Genomic DNA, 13,874 nt, shown 5'->3' with positions numbered 1-13,874 from the left:
CAGCAGCCGTAAGAGCAGCGAAGGCTGGGGTGCGGCCCTCACTGGGCAGGCGGACTGCAGGGGCAGTCAGCAATCAGGCCGGCACACACTGAGGCTGGGCCAGGGTCAGCGGCGGAGAAGTGGTACCACAGAAACCGTAGTGCTCCACAGCCCGCCAGCACTGGCCGGAGGATTCTGCAGCTGTGGGAATTCACCCACCCTATCCCCGCGGCCCACCTGGTGCTCAAATCCTCACTCCGCAGATCACAAAGGGCTGGAGAAAAACTTTCCAGCCTAAGTGACCTGTGCTCATTACGGCCAAACCCACAAGCGAGAGAAGCGTGGATGCCTGCACCCATTCTGCCCGCCCACCGATCCCCCACCATCGCGGTGCTGCCTCGCAGAGGCAGCCGGTCGACTGGGAGCAGCCCTGCTGGAACCCCCTGCCAGGCCACACGGGCGACTCATGGCCCACCGCTTCCAATCCACGGGAGTGGTGCCCCAAGACCAAGGCAACCAGGTCACGAAGGGAACACCACCTCCTTGGGGAATACAGAGTATGTTCCACTGCCCTGCAGAGATCCAAGAAGCCCCAGTGCAGGGGAGAGAAAATAAAAACTTGGCCAAAGGAAAGACCTCTATTTATCAATCTGCTAAACAGGAAGTATCCAATATTTTATTTATTTACTTATTTATTTATTTACTTACTTTATCCTCACTTGAGGATGCATTCATTGCATTTTTAGAGAGAGGAGGAGAGAGAAACATCGATGTGAGAAAGAAACATCAATTGGTTGCCTCTTGTATGCACCCCAACCAGGGATCAAACCGACAACCTAGGTATGTGCTCTTAGGAACCCATGACCTTTCAGTGTATGGGACAACACTCCAACCAAATGAACCGCACCAGCCAGGAGGAAGTGTCAAATATTCTAAAAAGTAGTTTTCATTTCCACAAATGCCCAGGCAGAGAAATAATTCATCAAACACAATGAATAACCAAGATAACAGAGGAATTCTCAAATCTCCAAAAAATAAATGTAAAGACGAGGAAAAACATGCTTTAAATGACAGAGAATTCAAGATGGCAGTTCTAAAAAAATTCAATGGCGTACAAGAAAACTCAGAAGAGCAATTCGACAAACTCAGAAATAAAATCAATGAACAAAAATAGTAATTCACCAAAGAGACTGAAACTATAAAATAAAATAAAATAAGATAAAATAAAATAAAATAAAATAAAACAGAAATTCTGAAGCTGAAGAACTGAATTAAAGAAATGAGGAATGAACGAGTATGCTTAGGAAATAGGGCAGATTCTCTGCAGGAAAGAATCAGTGACATGGAAGACAGAAATCTAGACATGACCCAGGTGGAAGAAGAGAACTGAGGGTAAAAGAAAATGAAGACTCCAACTGTCCGACTCCGTTAGAAGGAGCAATACAAAAACAACGATGTAAGAGAACAAACGGAGGGTTGTCAGATGGGAGGGGCTTCGGGGAGGGGTGCAAATGGTGAAGGGATTGAGAGGCACAAATTGAAAGTTACAAAACAGTAACGGGGATGTAAAGTCTATGGGATATAGTCAATAACATTATAACAACTACATATGGTACAAGGTGGGTACTAGAATTATCAGGGGAAATCACTTTGTAAATTATATAATTGTGTGACCTGAAACTAATAAAAAATAATACTGACTGCGAACTGTAATTTAAAAAATTAAAATAAATAAATCAAATTTTAAAAGTATACTAGGTATACCAGAAGGAGGAGGTAACAGAGAGCCTATTCAAACAAATAATCTATGAGAACTTGCCAAATCTATGAAAAGTACTGGAGCCTCGAATCCAACAAGCTAACAGAATACCTAATTATCTCAATCCAAAAAGGCCTTCTCCAAGGCACATTAAATTAAAACTGTCAAAAAATTAATGACAAAGGAAGAATTCTCAAGGCAGCCCAGGAAAAGGAGATGGTAACCTACAAAGGAAGTCCCATTAGATGATCATCGGCTTTTTCAGGAGAAACCCTACAAACTAGGAGAGAGGGGAATGAAATATTTAAATGATTGAGAGAGAGAAATCACCAGCTAAGAATAATATATACAGCACACTTATCTTTTAAATATGAAGGGGAAATAAAAGCTTTTCCAGACATACACAAGCTTAAGGAATGTCCCACCACAAGATCTGCATTATAAGAAATACTGAAGGTGTCCTACTACCTGAAACAAAAACATGAAAGGATACAAAACTATGAGTGAGATGACACAGACAGACAGACAGACAGAAGCAGGAGATTGCTACCCTTGTTCCTAATAGGGTATTAAACACTTAAATATAACATAAAGGTTAAAGGAGGCAAAAATATATTTTTTAAAGAAGACAATGGCCACTGCAAATGGAAAATGAACTCACACTGTAAGGAATAATTTATGATAACACAAACATAAAAGGGTAGAGAATAAAGGACGAATACACAGGTGAAAAAAGGTAAGATACAATCAGAAGCAAAAGGACTACTGTATATGAAACTTTCTTTTGTAAACCTAATGGTAACCACACACAAAAAAAATCCAAAACTGAGACACATAACATGAAAAAGGAGGAAACAGAGGGGAAAAAATCATAGAATACCACCAAATTAAAATAACAGACCGAAACACAAGGGAAAATACAATATAGACACAGAACTACCAGAAAACAAAAGATAAAATGACTATAGAAAATCCTCATATATTAATTATCACCCTAAATGTGAATGGACTGAACTCACCAATTAAAAGACACAGAGCAGTATCCGGCTGGTGTGGCTAAGTGGGTTGAGTGTTGTCCCATGGACTGAGAGGTCCTGGTTCGATTCCCGGTCAGGGCACATGCCCAAATTTTGGGCTCAATCCCTAGTAGGGGACATGCAGGAGGCAGCTGATTGATGTTTCTCTCTCACATCAATGTTTCTATCTCTCCCTTCCTCTCTCTAAAAAATAAATAAGTAAATAAATACATAGATGAAAGACACAGTGTAGTGGGTTGGATCAAAAACAAAACCCAACTATATGCTACTTTCAGAAGACATATCTCAGCTGCAAGGAAAAACATAGACTCAAAGTGAAGGGGTAGAAAAATGATATTCCAGTCCTGGCCGGTTTTGCTTAGTGATTAGAGTGTTGGCCTGTGGACCAAAGAGTCACAGGTTTGATTCTGGCTAAGGGTATATACCTCGGTGCGGTTCATCCCCGGCCCTGGTCGGAGTTGAGTAGGGGGCAACCAATGTGTCTCTCTCACATTGATGTTTCTCTCTCTCTCTCTCCCCCCTCCCCTTCCTCCTTTCCACCCTCCCTCCCACTCTCTCTGAAGATAAATGGAAAAATATCCTCAGGTGAGGATTGAAAAAAGAAAAATTATACTCCAAGCAAATGGCATCCAGAGAAAAGTGCGTATAGCCATACTTATATATCCAACAAAATAGATTTCAAGATAAAAAAGGTAACAAGATACAAAGATGTACATTTTATAATGATGAAAAGGACAATCCATCAAGAAGACATAACACATTAATATACATACACCAAATATATAAAGCAATTACTAACGGAACTAAAGGGAGAAACTGACAAAACCACAATTATAGTAGGGGACCTAAATACCCCATTGACAGCTATGGATAGGTCATCCAAACAGAAAACTAATTAGGAAATATTGGTCTTAAATGACACATTCAACCGAACGGACATAACTTATATTTTCAGAGATTTTCAGCCCAGAACAACAGAATAAAGATTCTACTCTAGTGCAAATGAAACATTCTCAAATGTAGGCCATATGTAAGCCTCAACAAAGTTAAGAATATTAAAATCATACTAAGAATATTCTCTGATCACAATGCATTGAAATTGGAAATCAACTGCAAAAGAAAGTGGAAAAAACCCGCAAATATGTGCAGATTATACAACATGCTATTGAGGCCTTCGGTCAAGATGGTGGACTAGGTAAATGCAGTCTCACCTCCTTCCACGACTATATCAAAATTACAACTAAACTACAGAACAACCATCATTGAGAAACACATAAAATCAAGAAGTCCTATAATTAAGGATACACAGAAGAAGCCACATTGAGACTGGTAGGAAGGGTGGAGCCATGGAACAGGCTGGTCCCATACCCACATGTAGTAGTTAAAAGTCAGAAGATACATGTTGGTTGTGGAGGTCCCCCCTCAGCAGCAAGAAGTCCGAGCCCCACACCAGGCTCCCCAGCCCAGGATTCCAGTGCCAGGAAGGGAAGTCCCCATAACCTCTGGCTGTAAAAATAAGCAGAGATGGTGGCTGAGTGAGACAGAGGGCTTCTGGGGTCCCAGGTGTTCCCCTCAAAGGGCTAAAGCATGAATTTACTTGGATTCACTTGCTCTGAGCTCCAGCAACTGGGGCAGAGCTCAAAAGGCACCAGGAATGAAGGGAAGAAACTGACTTATCTGGCTCTGGGAGACACTAAATTGTCTGGTTTGGAGTGAGGACTGGAGGGGCAGCTTTCTCCCAGAGAGATGCTAGCAGAAGCCACTGCTCCTTTGTTGAGCCCTCCCTCTGCAGGTGCAAGCAGGCACCATAACTGAGTCTCCATCAACCTGGCTACACTGTACACCTTACCGTGGTGACTCCCTGAGACCCCACCACATCCAGCTTGTAGGCCCACCCAAGCCACCTCCAGTGGCTTTTCCATACAAACAGCCTGTTTTGGCTCATGTTTGACTTTCCTAAAATCTCTCAAAGGTTCACAAACCCCTAAACAAGCATCATCTGGCATCAGCATGCCCCATACCGCTTACTAAATGGCCCTTGGCCCAGAACTAGCAGCAGCCAGCCTCAGTTTGCAGCTTGAACTCTCCTGGGCATCTCTAAGCCTAGCACAAATAGCAGCCATCTGCAGACTGCTTTGCAGCTCATGCCAGGTAGCCCCAGGAGGCCCCAGAGCCAGTACACCCAGTGGGCAACTTCAGAGCATGCCAAAGCACCCCCAACCACCTCCACCAGTGACACAATCAAGGGGTAGAGTTGGCAGGAACTAGAGCCCTGCTGAAGCAAATCTTGCTCCATGGGGTTGGTCCCTGCATAGTAGCTCCTCTACTGTAGTCATGGCTGGTCCTCACAGCTGACTGGCCTGGGATCAGTCCCTCCCACTGATCTTCCAACAGCAATCAAGACTCAACTACAAGAGCAGGATGCACACGGTCCACACTGGGGTGCACCTGAAGTACCTGGCCTGAGTGACTGAGGAGGGCTGTGCCATTGGGCCCTACAGGACACTACTGTGTAAGTCCCCACTACAAAGGCCAGGAGATGTAGCAGCTCTGCCTTACCTAATACATAGAAACAAACACAGGGAGGCAGCAAAAATGAGGAGACAAAAAAAAAAAAAAAAAAAAAAAAATGTCCCACATGAAAAAACAACAACACACCAGAGAAAGAACTAAATAAAATGGAGACAAAGCAATCTACCAGATGCAGAGTTCAAAACACTGGTTATAAGGCTGCGCAATGATCTCATTGAGAACTTCAACAAAGAGATAGAAAACATAAAAATGAAGATAGAAAACATTAAAAAGAACCAGTCAGAAATAAAGAATACAATTGAAATGAAGAAAACATTATAAGGAATCAACAGTACAACAGATGAAGCAAAGGACTGAATCAGCAATTTGGAAGATAAGAAAGCAAAAAACAATCAGATCAGTGAAAAAAAAGAAAGGATTTTAAAAAATGAGAAAAGTTGAAGAGTCATGAGGATGCTAGAAGGAGAAGAAAGAGAACAAGGAATTGAAATTTTATTTGAAAAAATAATGATGAGCCCTGGCCGGTTTGGCTCAGCGGTTAGAGAATCAGCATGCAGTCCAGGGAGACCCAGGTTCAGTTCCCGCTAAGGGCACATATCTCGGTTGCAGTTTGTCCCCAGCCCTGATTGGGTTGTGTGGGTGGCAGCCACTCGATGTGTATCTTTCACGTCAATGTTTCTCTCTCTCTCCCTTCCTCTCTCTCTCCCTCCTACTCTATTTGAACAAAAAAATGGAAAAATGTCCTCGGGTGAGGATTAAAAAAAAAAAAAGATGAGAAACTTCCTTAACCTGGTGGACGAAACAGACATACCCACACCAAGACACATCATTAATTAAAATACCAAAGGTTAAAAACAAAGAGAGAATCTTAGAAGCAGCAAGAGAAAAGCAGTTAGTTACCTTCAGATGATTTCTCAACAGAAACTTTGCAGGGCAGACAGAATTGACACAAAATATTCAAGGTGATGAAAACCAAGGACCTACAACCAAGATTACTCTACCCCACAAAGCAATCATTTAGAAATCAGAGGACATATAAAGAGACTCCCAAACAGAAAAGAAGTTCATCACTACCAAACCAGTGTTATAAAAAATGTTCAAGGGTTTCTTTAAAGAAAAAAAGAAGGAGAAGGAGGAAGAGGAGGAAAATAAAAAGAAGAAGAAATGATGAAAAATATGAATAATAAAATGGTAATAAATACTTATCTATCAACAATTACTTTAAATGCAAATGGATTAAATGCTCTAATCAAAGGACATAGGGTGGCTGTCTGGATAAGAAAACAAGACCCTTACATATGTTATCTACAAGAGATTCACTTCCCATTGAAAGACACACACAGATTGAAAGTAAAGGATGGGAAAAGATATTTCATGAAAATGGAAAAAAAAAAAGCTGGGTAGAAATACTTAGACCAGACAAAATAGACTTTAAAACAAATGGTATAACAAGAGACAAAGAAGGACCCAACAATTCCACTTCTGGGTATTTATCTGAAAATACTAAATCGAAAAGACATATGCATCCATATGCTCATTGCAGCATTATTCACAACAGTCAAGATATAAAAGCAACTCAAGTGTCCATCAATAGATGAAGAAGAAGTGGTATATGTGTACAATGGAATATAACAACCATAAAGAAAGAATGAAATCTTGCCATCTGCAAGACTCTATTAGAAACAATAAACAATTAGGTAAAGTTGCAGCAAAGTCAATGTTCAAAACTCCATTGCATTCCTATATACTAACAATTAAATATCAGAAAAAGAAATGAAAGAAACAATTTCATTTTCAATTGCAACAGAAAAGAAGAAAATACCTAAAAATAAATTTAACCAAGAATATAAAAGGACCTATACACTGAAAAAAATTTTAAAAGACACAAAAAAAGAAAAAAATATTCCATGTTCACGAATTGGAAGAATCAACATAGTTAAAATGGCCCTATTATCCAAAGCAATATACAGATTTAATGCAACCCCATCAAAATTCCAATGACTCTCTGACTTCAAATTATACTATAGAGCTATAATAATAAAACATTATTGGCAGAAAAATAGTCACACAGATTAATAGAACAGAATTGAGAGCCCAGAAATAAACCCACATGTATATGGGCAACTAATTTTTGACAAAGGAGACAAAAACAGACAATGGAGGGAAAAAAATGCTCTTCAATAAATGGTGCTGAGGAAATTGAAAAGCCACATGAAAAAGAATGAAACTGGAAGGTTATCTGACACCATGCACAAAAATGAGCTCAAATGGATAAGACCTAAATATAACACCTGAGACAATAAAGTACGTAGAAGAAAACATAGGTACTAAACTTATGAACCTTGGTCTCAGAGAGGATTTTATAAATTTGATCCCAAAGGCAGGGGAAGTAAAAGAAAAAATAAATAAACGGAACTACGTAAAACTAAAAAGTTTCTGTACAGCAAAAGAAACCATCAACAATACAAAATGACAACCAACTGAATGGGAGAAGATATTTGCAAACAATACCTCTAGTAAAGGGCTAATATCCAAATATATAAAGAACTCATACAAATCGACAACAAAAACAAGCAATCCAATTTTAAAAAATAGACAGAGAACCTGAACAGACACTTTTCCCAAGAAGACATACAAATGAACAACAGACTTATGAAAAGATGCTCAATTTCACTAGCTGCAGGGAAATTCAAATCAAAACCCCAATAAGATACCACCTCACATCTGTATTAACAAGCAGCAAGAAATAGGAAGTGTTGGCAAGGATGTGGAGAAAAAGGAACTGTCATACACTGGTGAGAACGTAAATGGTAAGCAACTACAGAAAACAGTGTAGAGATTCTTTTAAAAATTAAGAATAAAGCTACCTTATGACCCAGCAATCACTTTTCCCTTTTCAAAAAAAAATTGAAAACTTTTATTGGTAAAGATATATGTTTCCCTGTGTTCATGGTGGCCAAAACATAAAAATGACCTAAGTGTCCCTCAGTGGATGATTGGCTAAAGCAGCGGTGGTACACACATACAATGAAATACTACTCAGCCACAAGAAAAGGTGAAATGCCGCCATTTGGAACAACATGGATGGATCTTGAGTATCGTGCTAAGCAAAGTAAGTCAGATGGAAGAGGACAAGCACTATATGCTCTCACTCACATGTAGGGTATAAAACAGAAAGCAGCAAATGAACAAACAAAACAAACCAAAAAAAACCAATAGACACAGAAAACAGTGTGGTGGGTCCTAGAGGGGAAGGGGGTTGGAGGGAAGGTTGAGGAGGGTAAAGTGGGTCAAATATAGGGTGAAAGAAGGAGACTAAACTTTGTGTTTATATACAGATGATGTATTATAGAACTATGCACTTGAAACTTATATAATCCTATTGACCAACGTTACCCCCCAAAAATTAATTTAAAAAAATAGATTGGACTCCAAAAAGGTCACCTGGCAAGAGGGTCAACTTTCTCTAAAGGACCTCTTGCTACACTGAAAATACCCTCGATCTCTGCTGCTTTATCCTTTTTTATTTTAGTACATTTTGATTACAATTTAGTTTTCTATCTATCATCCATTTTACGGTCTAAGTTTATTCAAAGCTGGGAGAATTGTGAACATAACTTGTTTTGCAGAATTGATCTTATTTTCATTTTTGGCAGCTTTGAGAGAGCAAAAGCTGTGTATTACAGAATAGGAGACGTAGAAGAGGCCTTCTGACCACCCTCTCATTTTACAGATGTGGAACTGAAGCCCAGTTAGTGGATTCAGGTTAATGCAATTAATTGTAAACCCAACAAATATGTGAATGTTCAAGGTAGAGATCTAGGAGCTACCAGAAAAAAAGTAAATTTCAACCTGGCTCTGAGGACTTGATAGTCTATGATGGCCGGTTACATAACTCCGGTCCATAGTGATAATGTAGCCTAAGCACTGGGTGCTATTATTGCATTTTTTAAATGATTTTTTATTTATTGATTGCCTTTAGAGAGAGAGAGAGAGAGAGAGAAACAACGCTTTGTTGTTCCACTTATTTATGCATTCATTGGTTGATTCTTGTCTGCATTGTCACTATTTTTGATGATGAAAATGTACAAAGAATTCTCAATAGAAAGTCATTAGGTTGGAAGAGATATTCAAAATCATATTACCCTTATCCACAATGCTGCTCTGTTTACGGCCCCCTAGGGCTATCTGGAATGAACAAAATACAGATCTGTCTGGAAGCCAGGGTATGAATGGCAGAGAATCTAAATCATATCCTATTTATGTTGCTTAGCCTTTCTGTGCCTTGGGTTTTTCTCTCCTGCATCCATTTCTTGTGCTTCCTGCGAGGTGAGGAGCAGGGCTGGGCTCTGACACTTGATCATTCCAGTATGACTTCTCCTGCACCATCCGGGCCTTCCACCACGACCTTACAGGTACCCTCCTCTTGGAACAACACAATTAGTGAACATTGTATCTAAGTGCTAAGTGCTTTTCATACTCACATCTCTCAGGTAGCAGCTCAGGAAACAGCTGCATGCTTGAAGGTGGCAGAGCTGGGTCTCTGACCTAGCATGGTCCGACTCTAAACCTATGTTTTTCTTTATAGCACACTGCTGTTCAAACACCAAGCGCTAAACCCATGACACACGGATTTTTTATATGAAGGCTATCAGGCAAATATAGCCACCTTGCAACAGTTAATTAGCAGACTGATGACAGGACAGAAAATCCCAGTACCCGGAGCCCAGGCTGGCTCTGAAGCCGAGACGTCCTCTCGAGGAGTCCGTTCTTCCTGTCCTCCCAGTGGCCAGCTAGGACCTGACCCCGCTGCAATTTCGTAGGAACGGCACGAAATTATACCTTGAAAACTTCTGTAGTGTACCAAGTTCAAATCCTCAGATTTTGAGAGAAGTGTTTCAGAAACGTGTGTTGATATAGATTCCAATTGTAGGCTAAATTTATGGCCTATCTTTTCTGACACACGTTTTCTAAAGAGCACAGATTGTGCAAGTTGTAGCCTAAGGTATCGACTTTACTATAAGAAACAGAGTATCTTATTTGTGCCAAGCAGGAGGGCAGAACTTTGGTCTCCACGACTTGAGAATGACATAGAGCATACACCGAGAGACAGCACCAGAGGCAGGCAGGCCGCTGGGGAGGAAGGCAAGGAAGAAGTGAGAAGATTAAGGCTTTTTAGTTCATGTCTGAAAAGATAAGGTTAAAAGAGTTACCGCTCGTTGCATTTGTGGATTCAGAAAATATCCAATAATTATTTAGTGGGTTAAATAAAACTTTCTATGAGAAAGTGAAAGAAAAGAATATTAAATGGTAGTACATGACAGGGTTGTTTAGGAAGGCCTTTCAGACAGGCCAGATTCTAAGCTAGTGGGAAGGGACCCACTTTTCCCAGCGATTATCATAAATAGGATAAATACATACCCAGGTGGACTTGACCAGGGCTGTCCCACCTGGTGGCAAAAAAACAGACTGGATAATTTCATCCTTTGACCCTAGTCTCTAAAATTGAGAGATGAGGGCCCAGCTCCCAGACCCTGCTGTGCCAGTTCCGAAGGACGCTGCTGCCATCTAGTGTTTGCTGTGCTCACCTGAATTAGGAAACCTCCCAATAACGTGGTCTCTGTCCTCTGGTCAGACAAAACAGACCTAAATAGCAAAGGCATACAGAAAACAGAATCAACATCAAGGTATTTGTTGAATAAAGCATGCTCTGAGAAAATACGAGTAGTCAGTACAGCACTGAGGCGTGCGAATCAGAGTTCACTTAACCCTGCACGTGTGGAGGTGCTTCAGGGAACATGCAGAAACCTGCTGTGTGTGCTCTGGCGGGGAAGACGGAGGCCCATGTGGTGGAATATAGGGGAGGAGGTTACAGATCAAGGTAAGGGTCGCTTTTCTAATACTGACTCTCTGATACTGCCTAGCGGAGGCCGGTGATTACTGCCATTGGGCATGTCCAGGCCTAGCCTGGACTAATTCTTGGTGGGAAAGTTGAAGAAGGCATTTAAAACAAAACAAAACAAAACAAACAAACAAAAAATGGTTAACTGTAGCAGACAATCATTAAATCTCTTAATCTGCTAGACTCTGAGCTCCTTGAACACGGGATTTTATTACTGTATCTGTGTTTAGCGTAGTGCGTGGTAGGTAGTAGATATACTCAGTGTTCTGTGGAATGAATATTTTCACTTACTGTTTCCCTGAAGGAAGAAAACTAACCCAAATAAAAATTCCTTTAGGAAGAAAACTAGCCCAAATAAAACAGTTACTTAGCAAGAAAGAAAAATAAAGCAGCCCCTGACATTTAGAAGCTGGGCTGGCACACAGACCAAAGTCATGTTATCCTCCTATTGAACATAAACTCTCAGAATACCAACCTCAGGCAAAGCTACTTGGAGGCTACGATAAAATGAGACAAAACAAGGTCATTTCATCATTTTGTCTAAGCACAGACAAAAATAAGCTCAATGTGCCACCTGCAGAATACCCAGTTCTTAGCCAAAACGAGTGGCTGCTGCCTCTTTAAAATGACAGTCCTTCTTCCCACAGATAAGACTGAGATACCCAGTCAGACTCGCCTGGCTTTCTGACAGCAGCCAATCTAAGGCAAAACCCCACTTCCTTAGATGCTCCCCCAATCACCCAACCAAAACCCAAATCCGTTAGTTCTTTCTAACACCCTCTTACTAAGGTATACTCCATGGTTCCCCGTGGTCTGTGCTCTCCCTCCCTCCCTAATACTCAGCTTGTTTAACTACAGGGCTGCTTCTAGTGTCTTTAACTACGGGCACTGACCAAGTCGACGCCAAGGGAAAACAGCATGCTCTGTAGTGCTGCGCAGGGGATCCCGCTGGAGGCCCAGCTCTGAGAGCCGTATTCGTCCAGAACGCTTCCTGAGAGGGGTCTGGCTTGTTCACGCTGCAGACATTTCCTGGGGCTTCCTGTGTCTTTTACAGGCATTATCTCATCACACGAGGTAGGTAGGTATGATCATTATCCCTGTTTACATTGAGGAAAGCACAGAGAGCAGCCTCTTCGCGTTCAAACAACTGGTAAGTGGTGGTGCCGGGATTCCACTTGGTCATCTGACTCTGAGCCCATGCTTCTGCTAAACAGCACTCTGAAGGCGTAAGAGGTATGTGAGTATGTGTTCTGAGGGCAGCCAGCAAGGCCTGAGCAAAGCCACAGGGGTAACGAAGATCTATCTCTACATAACAAGCGTCTTGACTTTCTCAGTGACTTGTCTAAAACTCCACATAATCCATGCTCCTCTCTCCACACACCCTTTAGCGCTGGTCCTGGTTCCCTGAAGGCTGACCCCCAGGGCCAGGTGCAGGAGTAACACTTTTGGTTCTTTAAGTGGCTCTGATTCTGTCACCTTAATTTTAGTGATGGAAAGTGTTCCAATCTGCCTCCACCCCACATCTAAACCTGAGTGGCAGAAGTTGGGTGTGGCCAGGGGGACAAAAATCAATCCTTCACCTTCACTCATCTTTCAGGTCTCCACATCCACGCCACTTCCAAGGGAGGCCTTCGAGGACTCCCTAGGGCAGTCATCGGCTCGCTTCCCCTTTGGTGAGCCTGCTGTTCTCCGACAGCCCAGGGTGTGCCCCTCACTGCTGGGCTTTAAGCTCCATGAGGGCTAGGCAGGTCAGCCTTGTTCACAGCCTCGGCACATGGCAGAAACTCAGAGCTGTGAACTTGAAGGGGAAGGGGGACCAACGGTGGTAAAGATTTGGGGGGAACCAGGTCAATTTCTTTCCCTTCCTATTCCAAACTCTCGCTTCCTAATGCATCATGGTGCCTGCTCTACTGTATTTCTTGACCCAAACTCAAAGCCTGTCCTCAGGCAGGCCAGATGCTGCCTAGAGAAACCGAGCCATACTCTATCAGGTATTTTTCTTTTAACAAGAGTTCGATCAGTCCTTCATAAATTTCACCTTCTGAAAAGTGAACCTTACTCCCCTGGTGAATTATCTAAGGTCACAATGAATCAAACAGCAGAGCCAGAAATAAAACTCAGATTCAGCAGCTCCCAAGATGGTCCCTGATCTTCTTAAAGGAATAAAAAAGAGGAAATGGGTTCCAATACTGATTCTCCAAGAATGTTAACCAAACCTGGACTTACAACGCGTGCAGCTACTGCATGTTATGTAGAAGACATTAAACCATAATGAGCCCTTCAGGAAAGGGTATTTTCTAAAGTGGCACAGGAAAACACAAGAAATACAATCTGAATTTATAATTAATATTGCAAAAATAATTTGAATTAAAGTCTGGATTGTGGCTCTCCTAAATGGGCTTATCAAAGTGAAGTTAGCATGAACCAGAGTCAGAATCAGCTTATTGTGTAACCTCTCCCTTAGAGGGTACAGTAAGGCTTTTTAGTTGCAGAAAACATAAATGTCTTTGGCATAACCCTAAGTTCCAATCTCATGAGAAGCCACTAAAAAATGAATGAGACTGATGATAAATTCTTAGATACACAGCCACACAATGAGAAAGTTCAAACAGAAGCCAAGTTCTTAGCCTGCAGTGCTGAAGAATGAATGCCAAGCAATTAGAGC

The sequence above is a fragment of the Molossus molossus genome, unplaced genomic scaffold (genome assembly GCF_014108415.1).
Source record: "Molossus molossus isolate mMolMol1 unplaced genomic scaffold, mMolMol1.p scaffold_m16_p_10, whole genome shotgun sequence".
In the NCBI taxonomy this organism is placed as follows: Eukaryota; Metazoa; Chordata; class Mammalia; order Chiroptera; family Molossidae; genus Molossus; species Molossus molossus.
This window is presented reverse-complemented; position numbering follows the sequence as displayed.